The sequence below is a fragment of the Harpia harpyja genome, chromosome W (assembly GCF_026419915.1).
Source record: "Harpia harpyja isolate bHarHar1 chromosome W, bHarHar1 primary haplotype, whole genome shotgun sequence".
NCBI lineage: Eukaryota > Metazoa > Chordata > Aves > Accipitriformes > Accipitridae > Harpia > Harpia harpyja.
In genome coordinates this window covers 36723016-36735853 of record NC_068968.1, presented here as the reverse complement: position 1 = coordinate 36735853, position 12838 = coordinate 36723016, and the positions used below count along the sequence as shown (strand labels likewise).

Genomic DNA, 12838 nt, shown 5'->3' with positions numbered 1-12838 from the left:
TAGATGAAATATATAAAATTCCTTGACATACATGCACATATATATGTATATTTTTAAAAATACATGCATACCAGTTACAAAAACAAACAAAATAAGAACTTACTCCAGGGTAATGTAACTGAGAAATAGTCACCTACGTATGGATTAAAAATAGCATCACACTGAAATGCTAGTCATTTAGCATTAGAATCATCCAGATTGCAATCCAGGAATTCTGCAGGATTTGTACTAAAGAGAGAGGCTATGGAAGTGCTTTTTTTGGCACAGGTTGTGGGCAGCCTCACAGTGAAAGCCTGCAGAGAGGGAGGTACTTGAGTCTCTAGAACTCTTTCAGGTGCCTATAAGGTCAGTAAGTACAAGACTTGACTTGGGTAAGGACTAATTACACAATTTATTCTACCCTGTAGTCAGAAAACAGATATAATTGTACTACTTAGTCTTTATTTTCTCTGTGTACTAATTGTGATAACCAGGCTTACTGCTATTTGGGAATAAATGCTGCATTCTGATCTTAGATACAAGGAGATTTAATAAAGATATTCTACTCAGGGAGCTTGAGCCAAAGTAACATTGGCATAAGAAACCCAACTACAAGTGTTACTACAATACTGGCCACAAACGCATAGGGAATAGAGAAATATGCACTGAAAAGAATTTGGCATTTTTTCAGGTTTGTGTGGTGGGGTTTTTGGTAGCGGGGGAGGGGCTGCGGGGGTGGCTTCTGAGAAGCTGCTAGAAGCTTCCCCAGCTCCAAGTCAGACCCGCCTCTAGCCAAGGCTGGCCCAATCAGCAACGGTGGTAGCGCCTCTGGGAGAACAGATTTAAGAAGGGGAACCTACAGTGGGGGAGGGAGATTGGAATGTGAGAGGAACACCTATCCAGATACCAAGGTCAGTGAAGAAGGAGGGGGAGGAGGTGCACCAGAGGAGGTGATGCCCCTGCAGCTCATGGTGTGATGGCAGGCTGTCCCCCTGCAGCCCATGGAGGTGAGCGGTGGAGCAGATATCCACCTGCAGCCCGTGGAGGGCCCCACGCCGGAGCAGTTGGATGCCCCCAGAGATGGCCATGACTCCATGGGAAAGCCCACGCTGGAGCAGTCTGTGACTGAAGATCGGCCCGCGGAAAGGACCCACGTCAGGGAAGTTCATGAAGGACTGCAGTCCGTGGGAAGGACTCACGCTGGAGAAGTTCATGAAGGACTGTCTCCCGTGGGAGGGACCCTACGGTGGAGCAGGGGACAAGTGAGGAGTCCTCCCCCTGAGGAGGAAGGAGTGGCAGAGACAAGGTGTGATGAACTAACCCCATCCCCTGTCCCCCTGCACTGCTCGGGGGGAGGAGGTAGAGAAAACTGGGAGTGGAGTTGAGCCAGGAAGGAGGGAGGGGCGGGGGAAGGTGTTCTAAGGTTTGGTTTTACTTCCTAATATCCTTGTTTTGATTTGATTTGTAGTAAATTAAATTGATTTTGTTTCTTCCCCAAGTTGAGCCTGTCTTTTGCCCGTGACCATAAGTGGTGAGTGATCCCTCCCTGTCCTTGTGTCGACCCACGAGCTTTTCTTTATTATTTTCTCCTCATCCCACCGTGGCTGGGGTGGGGGAGGAGTGAGTGAGCGGCTTGGTGGTGCTTTGTTACCGGCTGGGCTTAAACCATGACAGGCGTTAAAAAAATTCTTTGTCATCTACATCTTATTACATAGGACAAAAGGCAACAGTGAGACGGCTTCTTCAAGAAGCTGTGACTCCAGTCATTTTAATAATCAACACTTTTTTTTAAACTAGTACAGATCTGTATCTACACAAATAAGCACTCAAAGCACAGTGTTTTGGGTTGCTATCATAGGTGTTGATTCTTGCTTTTATTTCAATAGTGCCATCTTATCAGTTTTACACCTCTATTTTCATTTCATTTAAATTACAGGCTGATGATGTTCTCCTGTTTTATATCCCACATGCCAACACTTGCTTCTTCCACTGCATTCAATTCTTTGAGAGTCAGAAATCTGGTCCTCAGTTCTGTTTCCTCATGCTGATGTGCCCCTTTGATACATTTGCTCTCAACATAAAGCAGAAATGGTCTCAGTATTTTCTTCAGTCAGACACAGCAAATAAACATAAAACCTGTTTCTTCTTTGGCTACCAGTAATGACTTTCCCAAATTTATGGCATATCATATCAGCACATAACACACAATTACACATCAAAAACTGAGTCCATTTGTAGTACTTTGTACCATCAAGCAACAAGAATGTAGACTTTGGAGCAAGGATCCTATAGTATTAATAAAGGTATCTTAAGAGGGCAAATTTCAGCTTAAACAGGATCCAAAGATAGAGCTAAAACCTGATCAAGTTTGGATCATTACATTGTACTGAAGTGCTAAGTCACACTATAGGTACTTATGCTTAGAATTTGGAAATGCTCAGTCTGGATGGTCTGCTTTGGGTCAACTTTCCAAATAGAGAAATGAGTGTCCCTTGATCTTAGATTTTAAATTCTCCAATATGATCACTTGCCCCAGTAAACAGTCATAAACATTAAGTCCAGCACGAACAGTCAAACGTAAGACACATTGTGTTACCCATATTATGTGGCATTAAAAATGAAAATGTGTAGCTAAAAAGATGAAAATGTTGACACTACACTGAAAGGTTGGCATACAGCCTCATACCAGACAAACCTGTTGTCCTGGTTTCAGCTGGGATAGAGTTAACTGTCTTCCTAGTAGCTGGTACAGTGCTATGTTTTGAGTTCAGAGCGAAGAATGTTGATAACACTGATGTTTTCAGTTGTTGCTCAGTAGTGTTTAGACTAATGTCAAGGATTTTTCAGCTTCTCATGCCCAGCCAGTGAGAAAGCTGGAGGGGCACAAGAAGTTGGCACAGGACACAGCCAGGGCACCTGACCCAAACTGGCCAACAGGGTATTCCATACCATGTGATGTCCCATCCAGTATAGGAACGGGGAAGTGGGGGGGCAGGGATTCACCGCTCGGGGACTGGCTGGGTGTCGGTCGGCGGGTGGTGAGCAATTGCACTGCGCATCATTTGTACATTCCAATCCTTTCATTATTGCTGTTGTCATTTTACTAGTGTTATCATTATCATTATTAGTTTCTTCTTTTCTGTTCTATTAAACCGTTCTTATCTCAACCCACGGGTTTTGCTTCTTTTCCCGATTTTCTCCCCCATCCCACTGGGTGGGGGGGAGTGAGTGAGTGGCTGCATGGTGTTTAGTTGCTGGCTGGGGTTAAACCACGACAGTCCTTTTTGGCGCCCAACGTGGGGCACGAAGGGTTGAGATAACGACAAACCTGACCAGAGCTTGTTAAAACAAATTTGTTATAAGCATTCATTATATCGGTCTAATAGTCGCTGGTCATTATGTTGATTTATGTGTTCTTAGAGTTGTTGCTCTGGTTTTTAAAGTTCTGTTAAGTATCACCTCGCTTGCTGTATGTAGTCCCTCTTCTGCTGCTTATCATCCGTGGGAGGTGGATTAAGGTTTCCTCTTTGATGTATTGTATAACACTGGTTTATGGTATGATAAAGTTGTCGGATGTGGGATTAATCCGGTACTTGCACTCAGCATTGTCACCTTTATACTGTGGAAGCCATCTGTGGGAAACTATTAATAATTACACCATTTACCTTTCCTCCTTGGAAAACCAGTCTATGGGTGGGATACCTTTCTTCCCCTCTCCTTTCTCCTTCAGTCCAGTTACAATGGCATTTGAGAATTTTGAAAAATTTGAATACTCTTGGGATGTTGGGACCAGCACGGTCCTAGCCCTACTGCTAGGAATTAGCATGCTTCTGAATGTGGTTCAGCTCTCGTTTAAGGTTAAACAACTATTTAAGAAAATCACCCAGAGATCTGCCCCAAGGCTGGATAATTATGAGTGGCAGGGTGTGTGGGGTAGTATGGGCAAGTACCTAGAAAAGTGGGCACCTCCAATGTTTTGGAAATTCACCCCTGAACAAGTGCAGAATCCAGAAGAACTAGTAAAATATTTGGAAAAGGTATGCTGTCACCCCGGCAGCTCCAGAGAGATACAAATTACTGCAACGTGCTGGGGCCTGGCCCATGCCTATCGAGCCCTGTTCGACACCACTCAGTACCCTCAAGGGGAAGAGAAGGTCTCTGGACCTAACAACAAAACAATGAGCACTGCGGTCACTCAAACCTCGGCAACGGGCACTGCGGCCCCTCCAGCCCCGGCGACGAGCACTGTGGCTACCCAAACCTCAGCGACAGGCACTGCAGCCCCTCCAGCCTCGGCAATGAGCACGGCAGCTACCCAAACCTCGGCAACAGGCACTGAGGTCCCTCCAGCCCCAGCAACGAGCACAGCAGCTACCCAAACCTTGGCAACAGACACTGCGGTTATCCAAGACCCGGCGAGCGGTACTGCAACTGAACCAGCAGACCAACCTGCACCAGTATCAGTTGCCCCCGTACAGAAAAAGAAATATACAAAAAAATCAGTTCGCTTAGCGAAGGATGAAGGCGAACCAGGGTCATCACGGGAACAGGAGGAAGAGGCAGAACCAGAGGTAATAACCCGGTCCCTATCCTTGAGTGAGCTGCGGGATATGCGAAAAGATTTCGGCCGCCGTAGAGGTGAGCATATTATCACCTGGCTGTTCTGATGCTGGGACAATGGGGCTAATAGCTTGGAATTAGAAGGTAGGGAAGCCAAGCAGCTGGGATCGCTTGCCAGGGAAGGTGGCATTGACAAGGCAATTGGAAGAGGGACACAAGCCCTCAGCCTCTGGAGGCGACTCCTGTCAAGTGTGAAGGAAAGGTACCCCTTTAAGGAAGATGTTATATGTCAATCAAGCAAGTGGACAACCATGGAAAAAGGTATCCAATATCTGAGGGAATTAGCTGTGCTAGAGACAATTCATCATGATCCGGACAACCCACAATTACCCAAAGATCCAGACGAAGTCCAATGCACACGACCCATGTGGCGGAAGTTTGTACGGAGCGCACCATCGTCCTATGCCAACTCACTGGCAATAATGACCTGGAAAGACAAAGAGGCACCGACAGTGGATGAAGTGGCTCGCCAACTCCGTCAATACGAAGAAAATCTCTCCTCCTCCCTACAAGCCTGCATTTCGGCTGTGGAGAAGCTGTCCGAGGATTTCCAGCAATTCAAAGAGGAGATGTCCTGTTGCCCATCTGTAAGGACCAATGTCTCAGCTATTAGGAGTGAGCGCTCCTCTGCCCAAGAGAGAGAATATAGAAGGTACACACTGCGAGGTGCCCTGTGGTTTTACTTATGTGATCATGGAGAGGACATGAGGAAATGGGATGGAAAACCTACCTCGGTCCTAAATGCACGGGTTCGTGAGCTGCGAGGAAAAAACACCACAAAAGGGGATTCTACCAGGAAAAATGCCGCTCCGGTTTCCAAACAGAGTAGAAGGGCTGATCTTATTTCTGATCCTCTTGAAGGGACTTGTGAGGCAATTTTCCGAGAAGTGAGTACTGGATACTCTGACCAGAATTAGAGGGGCCCTGCCTCCAGCCAGGTGGAGGAAAGGGATAACCGGGTCTATTGGACTGTGTGGATTCGATGGCCTGGCACGTTAGACCCACAGGAGTATAAGGCTCTAGTAGACACCGGCGCACAGTGTACTTTAATGCCATCAAGTTATGAAGGGGCAGAACCCATTTCTATTTCTGGTGTGACAGGGGGATCCCAAGACTTAACTGTATTGGAAGCTGAAGTAAGCCTAACTGGGAATGAATGGCAGAAACACCCCATTGTGACTGGTCCAGAGGCCCTGTGCATCCTTGGCATAGACTATCTCAGGAGAGGGTATTTTAAGGACCCAAAGGGGTATCGATGGGCTTTTGGTATAGCTGCCTTGGAGACGGAGGGCACGGAACAGCTGTCTACCCTGCCTGGTCTCTCTCAAGACCCTTCGATTGTGGGGTTGCTGAGGGTTGAAGAACAACAAGTACCAATTGCTACCACGACGGTGCACCGGCGCCAATATCGCACCAACCGAGACTCTCTGATTCCCATCCACAAGTTGATTCGCCAACTGGAGAGCCAAGGAGTGATCAGCAAAACTCACTCACCCTTTAATAGTCCCATATGGCCCGTGCGAAAGTCTAATGGGGAGTGGAGACTAACAGTTGACTATTGCAGCCTGAATGAAGTTACGCCACCGCTGAGTGCTGCCGTTCCAGATATGCTAGAACTTCAATACGAACTAGAGCCAAAGGCAGCCAAGTGGTATGCCACAATTGACATTGCTAATGCGTTTTTCTCAATCCCTCTGGCAGCAGAGTGTCGTCCACAATTTGCCTTTACTTGGAGGGGTGTCCAGTACACTTGGAATCGATTGCCCCAGGGGTGGAAACACAGCCCCACCATTTGCCATGGACTAATCCAGACTGCACTGGAAAAAGGTGAAGCTCCGGAACACCTGCAATACATTGATGACATCATCGTATGGGGCAACACGGCAGAAGAAGTCTTTGAGAAAGGGAAGAAAATAATCCAAATCCTTCTGAAAGCCGGTTTTGCCATAAAAGAAAGTAAGGTCAAGGGACCTGCATGGGAGATCCAGTTTTTAGGAATAAAATGGCAAGATGGGCGTCGTCAGATTCCAATGGATGTGATTAACAAAATAGCAGCTATGTCTCCACCGACTAATAAAAAGGAAACACAGGCCTTCTTAGGTGTCATGGGGTTTTGGAGAATGCATATTCCAAATTACAGTCTGATTGTAAGCCCTCTCTATCAAGTGACCTGAAAGAAGAATGATTTTAAATGGGGCCCTGAGCAACAACAAGCCTTTGAACAAATTAAACGGGAGATTGTTCACGCAGTAGCCCTTGGACCAGTCCGGACAGGACAAGATGTTAAAAATGTGCTCTATACTGCAGCTGGGGAGAATGGCCCTACCTGGAGCCTCTGGCAGAAAACACCTGGGGAGACCCGAGGCTGACCCCTGGGGTTTTGGAGTCGAGGATATCGGGGATCCGAAGCTCGCTATACTCCAACTGAAAAAGAGATATTGGCAGCATATGAAGGAGTTCGAGCTGCCTCAGAAGTGGTTGGTACTGAAACACAGCTCCTCTTAGCACCCCGACTGCCAGTGCTGGGCTGGATGTTCAAAGGGAGGGTCTCCTCTACACATCACGCGACTGATGCCACGTGGAGTAAGTGGATTGCACTGATCACACAATGCGCTCGCATAGGAAACCCCAGTCGCCCAGGAATTTTGGAAGTGATCACGGACTGGCCAGAAGGCAAAGATTTTGGAATGTCGCCAGAGGAGGAGGTGGCACGTGCTGAAGAGGCCCCGCTGTATAATAAACTGCCAGAAAATGAGAGGCAATATGCCCTGTTCACTGACGGATCCTGTCGCATCGTGGGAAAGCGTCGGAGGTAGAAAGCTGCCGTATGGAGTCCTACACGACAAGTCGCAGAAACTGCTGAAGGAGAAGGTGAATCGAGTTAGTTTGCAGAGGTGAAAGCCATCCAGCTAGCATTAGATATTGCTGAACGAGAAAAGTGGCCAGTGCTCTATCTCTATACTGACTCATGGATGGTGGCAAATGCCCTGTGGGGGTGGCTACAGCAATGGAAGCAGAGCAACTGGCAGCGCAGAGGTAAACCCATCTGGGCTGCCGCACTGTGGGAAGATATTGCATCCCGGCTAGAGAATCTGGTTGTAAAAGTACATCATGTAGATGCTCACATACCCAAGAGTTGGGCCACTGAAGAACATCAAAACAACCAGCAGGTGGATCAGGCTGCCAAGATTGAAGTGGCTCAGGTGGACCTGGACTGGCAACATAAGGGTGAGCTATTTATGGCTCTGTGGGCCCATGATGCTTCAGGCCATCAGGGAAGAGATGCAACATATAGATGGGCTCGTGACCGAGGGGTGGACTTGACCATGGACACTATTGCACAGGTTATCCATGAATGTGAAACATGTGCTGCAATTAAGCAAGCCAAGCGGTTAAAGCCCCTGTGGTATGGAGGGCGATGGCTGAAATATAAATATGGAGAAGCCTGGCAGATTGACTATATCACACTCCCACAAACTCGCCAAGGCAAGCGCTATGTGCTCACGATGGTGGAAGCAACCACTGGATGGCTGGAAACATATTCTGTGCCCCATGCCACCGCCCGGAACACTATCCTGGGCCTAGAAAAGCAAGTCTTGTGGCGACATGGCACCCCAGAACAAATTGAGTCAGACAACGGGACTCATTTCCAAAACAACCTCATAGACACCTGGGCCAAAGAGCATGGCATTGAGTGGGTGTATCATATCCCCTATCATGCACCAGCCTCTGGGAAAATTGAGCGATACAATGGACTGTTAAAGACTACATTGAGAGCAATGGGGGGTGGAACTTTCAAACATTGGGATACACATTTAGCAAAAGCCACCTGGTTAGTCAACACCAGAGGGTCTGCCAATCGGGGTGGCCCTGCCCAGTCAGAATTTTTACATACTGTAGAAGGGGATAAAGTCCCTGTAGTGCACATAAAAAATATGTTAGGGAAGACAGTCTGGGTTACTCCTGCCTCAGGCAAAGGTAAACCCATTCGTGGGATTGCTTTTGCTCAAGGGCCTGGGTGCACTTGGTGGGTGATGCGAAAAGATGGGGAAGTCCGATGTGTGCCTCAAGGGGATTTAATTTTAGGTGAGAACAGCCAGAATTAAACTGTATATTAGTTGCTATATAACCCTGCTACTGTATGTTATCCTTACTATAATTATGTGCTATATCCATAGTACTATAGTAAGAATCACTTAGATCAAGCAAGAAAAGAACTGTGATAAAACTGAGCAAAGCGCAGTAGTGATGGAACCAGAACTGACTCCAGCATGCAACAATCCAACGGTGCACACCATCCTCCTGCTGTGCCAAATGTCACCTGCTTGTCACACTGCACTGAAGCCCAATTCTGCTCTACCGACTGAGAGGACTTTGCACCATCCCTCCTGCCCAGAAAGACTGGTATGACAGATGGAGCCCAGAGTCGGAAACTAAATGAACTCAATGAACATTTTATGAACATGACCCATGAACTAAAGGTATGGGAACTGTGCATGACGTCAATGGTATAGAATAAGGGGTGGATACTGTCCTGGTTTCAGCTGGGATAGAGTTAACTGTCTTCCTAGTAGCTGGTACAGTGCTATGTTTTGAGTTCAGAGCGAAGAATGTTGATAACACTGATGTTTTCAGTTGTTGCTCAGTAGTGTTTAGACTAAAGTCAAGGATTTTTCAGCTTCTCATGCCCAGCCAGTGAGAAAGCTGGAGGGGCACAAGAAGTTGGCACAAAACACAGCCAGGGCAGCTGACCCAAACTGGCCAACGGTGTATTCCATACCATGTGACGTCACATCCAGTATAGGAACGGGGAAGTGGGGGGGCAGGGATTCGCCGCTCGGGGACTGGCTGGGTGTCGGTCGGCGGGTGGTGAGCAATTGCACTGCGCATCATTTGTACATTCCAATCCTTTCATTATTGCTGTTGTCATTTTACTAGTGTTATCATTATCATTATTAGTTTCTTCTTTTCTGTTCTATTAAACCGTTCTTATCTCAACCCACGGGTTTTGCTTCTTTTCCCGATTTTCTCCCCCATCCCACTGGGTGGGGGGGAGTGAGTGAGCGGCTGCATGGTGTTTAGTTGCTGGCTGGGGTTAAACCACAACACCTGTGCAGCCCATTTCAGTAAAACCCCATCGGTAGCTTTGGGAATCTTCCTGTAGAGATTAATTTGCATCACTGGTGATCTAATCACACCAGTAAACACTGGAAATGCTTCTGTTTTCTCATAGGAATTAAAATATCCGACTTCTTGGGAGAGAAGAAAAACAGGCATTTCAGTTTTGATGTGGCATTCAACTTGAAATGAGACCTAACTACTTTGACAACAAACTTATTTCAGCAATCCCCTGCACAAATACCATAGAATTCAGTCAGACAAGCACTACTAAAAATTGATTTTAAAGGACTGTAGTAGGTTGACCTTGGCTGACTGCCAGACCCCCCACCCAGTCCCTCTCTCACTCTCCCTCCTCAACATGACTGGGTGTCACAAAATGGAGTGGTTTGGACCGCTTAAAGAATCACTTCCAATGGTATTATTAAAAGAAAAATTATTTAATAGGAATTTATATAAAAGCGCGACCACAGAATTCAGTGGCAAGGTTCACTCTATTACTTAGTACATGGATGAAACGTACACAGGAAAATTAAGTTAGAATCAGACTAAAATTAGGTATACAGAGACCAAAAACGCAGTAGGTTGAAAAAGAGAAATATACAAAGAAAAATCGAGTTAGAATTGATTTCTCGTGATTTGTACAGAGATCGGGAATGTAAAAAGGGTAAGGAAGACCCTCCCCTTGAGTCACAAGGTTCAGAGAAGACCCCCTTGATTTCTAAACTACCATCGGAGTCTAGGTGCGGCTGGATCAACTCCTAGTCCCAGACTTGGTCAACAGTTTATATCTAAGGGATTATAACAGCCTGAGATTCATTCACAGTTGAATAAAGTTCACAACAGTAATTTAAGTATAGATTTGAAAAGCAATAACCTGTAATATACTTGCTATAGAATATTCAGGTTAGTACACACACACATACACAAAGACACTAATAGATATAAATATAAGCAAGTCAAAGAGGTATACCTGTTAAAAATTCTCCTCGAGTTCAGTGAAAATATTCACGTCAAATGCTTCGGCATCTTTCTCAATGGGCGAAGGGTCAAGCCTCAAGGAGCGGAGAGTATCAGCCCAAGTCTTGTTGGCTTTTGGCGATAGACCTCTGATCTTCACAAACAGAAAAGTTTGAGTGGGACGCCTCAGAGCTTGCAGAGGGAGATGCTGGTCGCAGCCCGCTGCGGTCCAGGAGAGCTCAAAGGGTCTCACATAGTACTGCTGTTTATAGGTTTGGGAGATGATTGGCTTTAGTCATCAGCAAATTACTGGGATTCCAGTTGCACTGGTACCGTTATGCATGAGTTACGATACAGATAAGGAAGGCTCCAAGGCTGTCAGGGAATGAGTCAAGATTCAGATACAGGATGCTCCAAGGTTGTCAGGGAGGACTGGGATGTCTCAAGGTTGTTATGAGAGAACTAGTTATCTCTACTCCTGTCCCCCACCTCCACTGGGCAGCAGGAGTCCTTGAGGCAGTCAGCATGACTCCCTGTCTTAGCCATGTAAGAGTTCCTGGTACAGTCAAGGGACAGTTAACTGCCCGACTCATTACACTTATGCTAAGGCCTAGCAAGGCTTCCCGAGTTCTTAGATTAGCCCAGAGAAGGGGAAGAAATGCACCACCACACGGGGGAGAAAATAAGATGGACAAGCTCATGGGTTGAGATAATGGCAGCTTAATGAGAAAAGCAAAGGCTGCGCATGGAAGCAAAGTAAAAAGGGGATTTATTCTCTACCTCCCCATCAGCCGGCAATATTGAGCCACTTCCTGGGAAGCAGGGCCTCAGTAAGCATAGTGGTTGCTTTGGAAAACAAGTGCATGACTGTCAAATTGGCACCTGACATGGGGCTCTTAAAGAATTTGAGATAAGGACAGTAACTGGAAGAGGTAACAGGCAAAACCTGGACCAGATATTGCCAGAAAGCAGAATAATTGCAGGGAATTTTTGTTGCTGTAATGTTGTAAAGTGACAAGGGGTGGAGTGTGTGTAAACTGTTGGTATTTGTCAGTGTTGTGATGCTATTTTGACTTTGGTATGGGGAATTTTTTTTAGAATAGAATAGTTCAGTTGGAAGGGACCTACAACAGACATCTAGTCCAACTGCCTGACCACTTCAGGGCTGACCAAAACTTAAAGCATAGTATTAAGGGCATTGACCAAATGCCTCTTAAACACTGACAGGCGTAGGGCATCAAGCGCCTCTCTAGGAAGCCTGTTCCAGTGTTTGACCACCCTCTCAGTAAAGAAATGTTTCCTAACGTCAAGTCTGAACCTCCTCTGATGCAGCTTTAAACCATTCCCACACGTCCTGTCACTAGATACCAAGGAGAAGAGATCAGCACCTCCCTCTCCACTTCCCCTCCTCAGGAAGCTGTAGAGAGCAATGTGCCCCTCAGCCTCCTTTTCTCTAAACTGTATCCAGCAAGTTTTGTTGATGTCCATGAAGATTGTGTCATGAATGTATATTTTAATGATAATTCTTAAATATGTGATTCACATAGGTGAAGGGTAGAATGTATTGAGTTTACATGGCAAGGTTTTGGTAGTGGGGGGGGCTGCAGGGGTGGCTTCTGTAAGAAGATGCCAGAGGTTGCCCCCATGCTCAACAGAGCCAGTGCCAGCCAGCTCCAAAACAGACCCACCGCAGGCCAAAGCTGAGCCAAGCAGCGATAGTGGTAGCAACTCTGTGATAACATTTTTAAGAAAGGGTAAAAAACATGATGCAGCAGCTGTGAGGGAGAAGAGTGAGAAAAGTGTGAGAGAAGCAACTATGCAGACACCAAGGTCAGTGAAGAAGGAGGGGGAGGAGGTGCTCCAGGTGCCAGAGCAGATTCCCATGCAGCCCGTGGAAAAGACCATGGTGACACAGGTTGTCCCCCCACAGCCCATGGAGGTCCACAGTGGAGCAGATATCCACCCTGCCACCCATGGAGGGCTCCACACAGGAGCAGGCTCCTAGCAGGAACCTAGCCCGTGGAAAGGACCCACGTTGGAGAATTTTGTGAAGGACTGTGTCCCATGGGAGGAACCCCATACTGGGGCAGGGGAAGAGTGTGAGGAGGAAGGAGCAGCAGAGACAATGCTTTATGAACTGACCAGAAGCCCCCATTCCCCA

General features: G+C 46.8%; 1 protein-coding gene across 1 annotated transcript in view; it reads right to left on the bottom strand.

Annotated features, from left to right (window-relative positions):
• Nucleotides 1-10708: 10708 nt before the first annotated feature.
• LOC128136242 (AN1-type zinc finger protein 5-like) overlaps nucleotides 10709-12838 on the bottom strand; it is a 258027-nt gene continuing 255897 nt past the window's right edge. Inside the window, exon 7 of the transcript XR_008233292.1 lies at nucleotides 10709-11052. The gene's annotated coding sequence lies outside the window, so the exon portion shown is untranslated. The remainder of the gene's footprint in view (nucleotides 11053-12838) is intronic.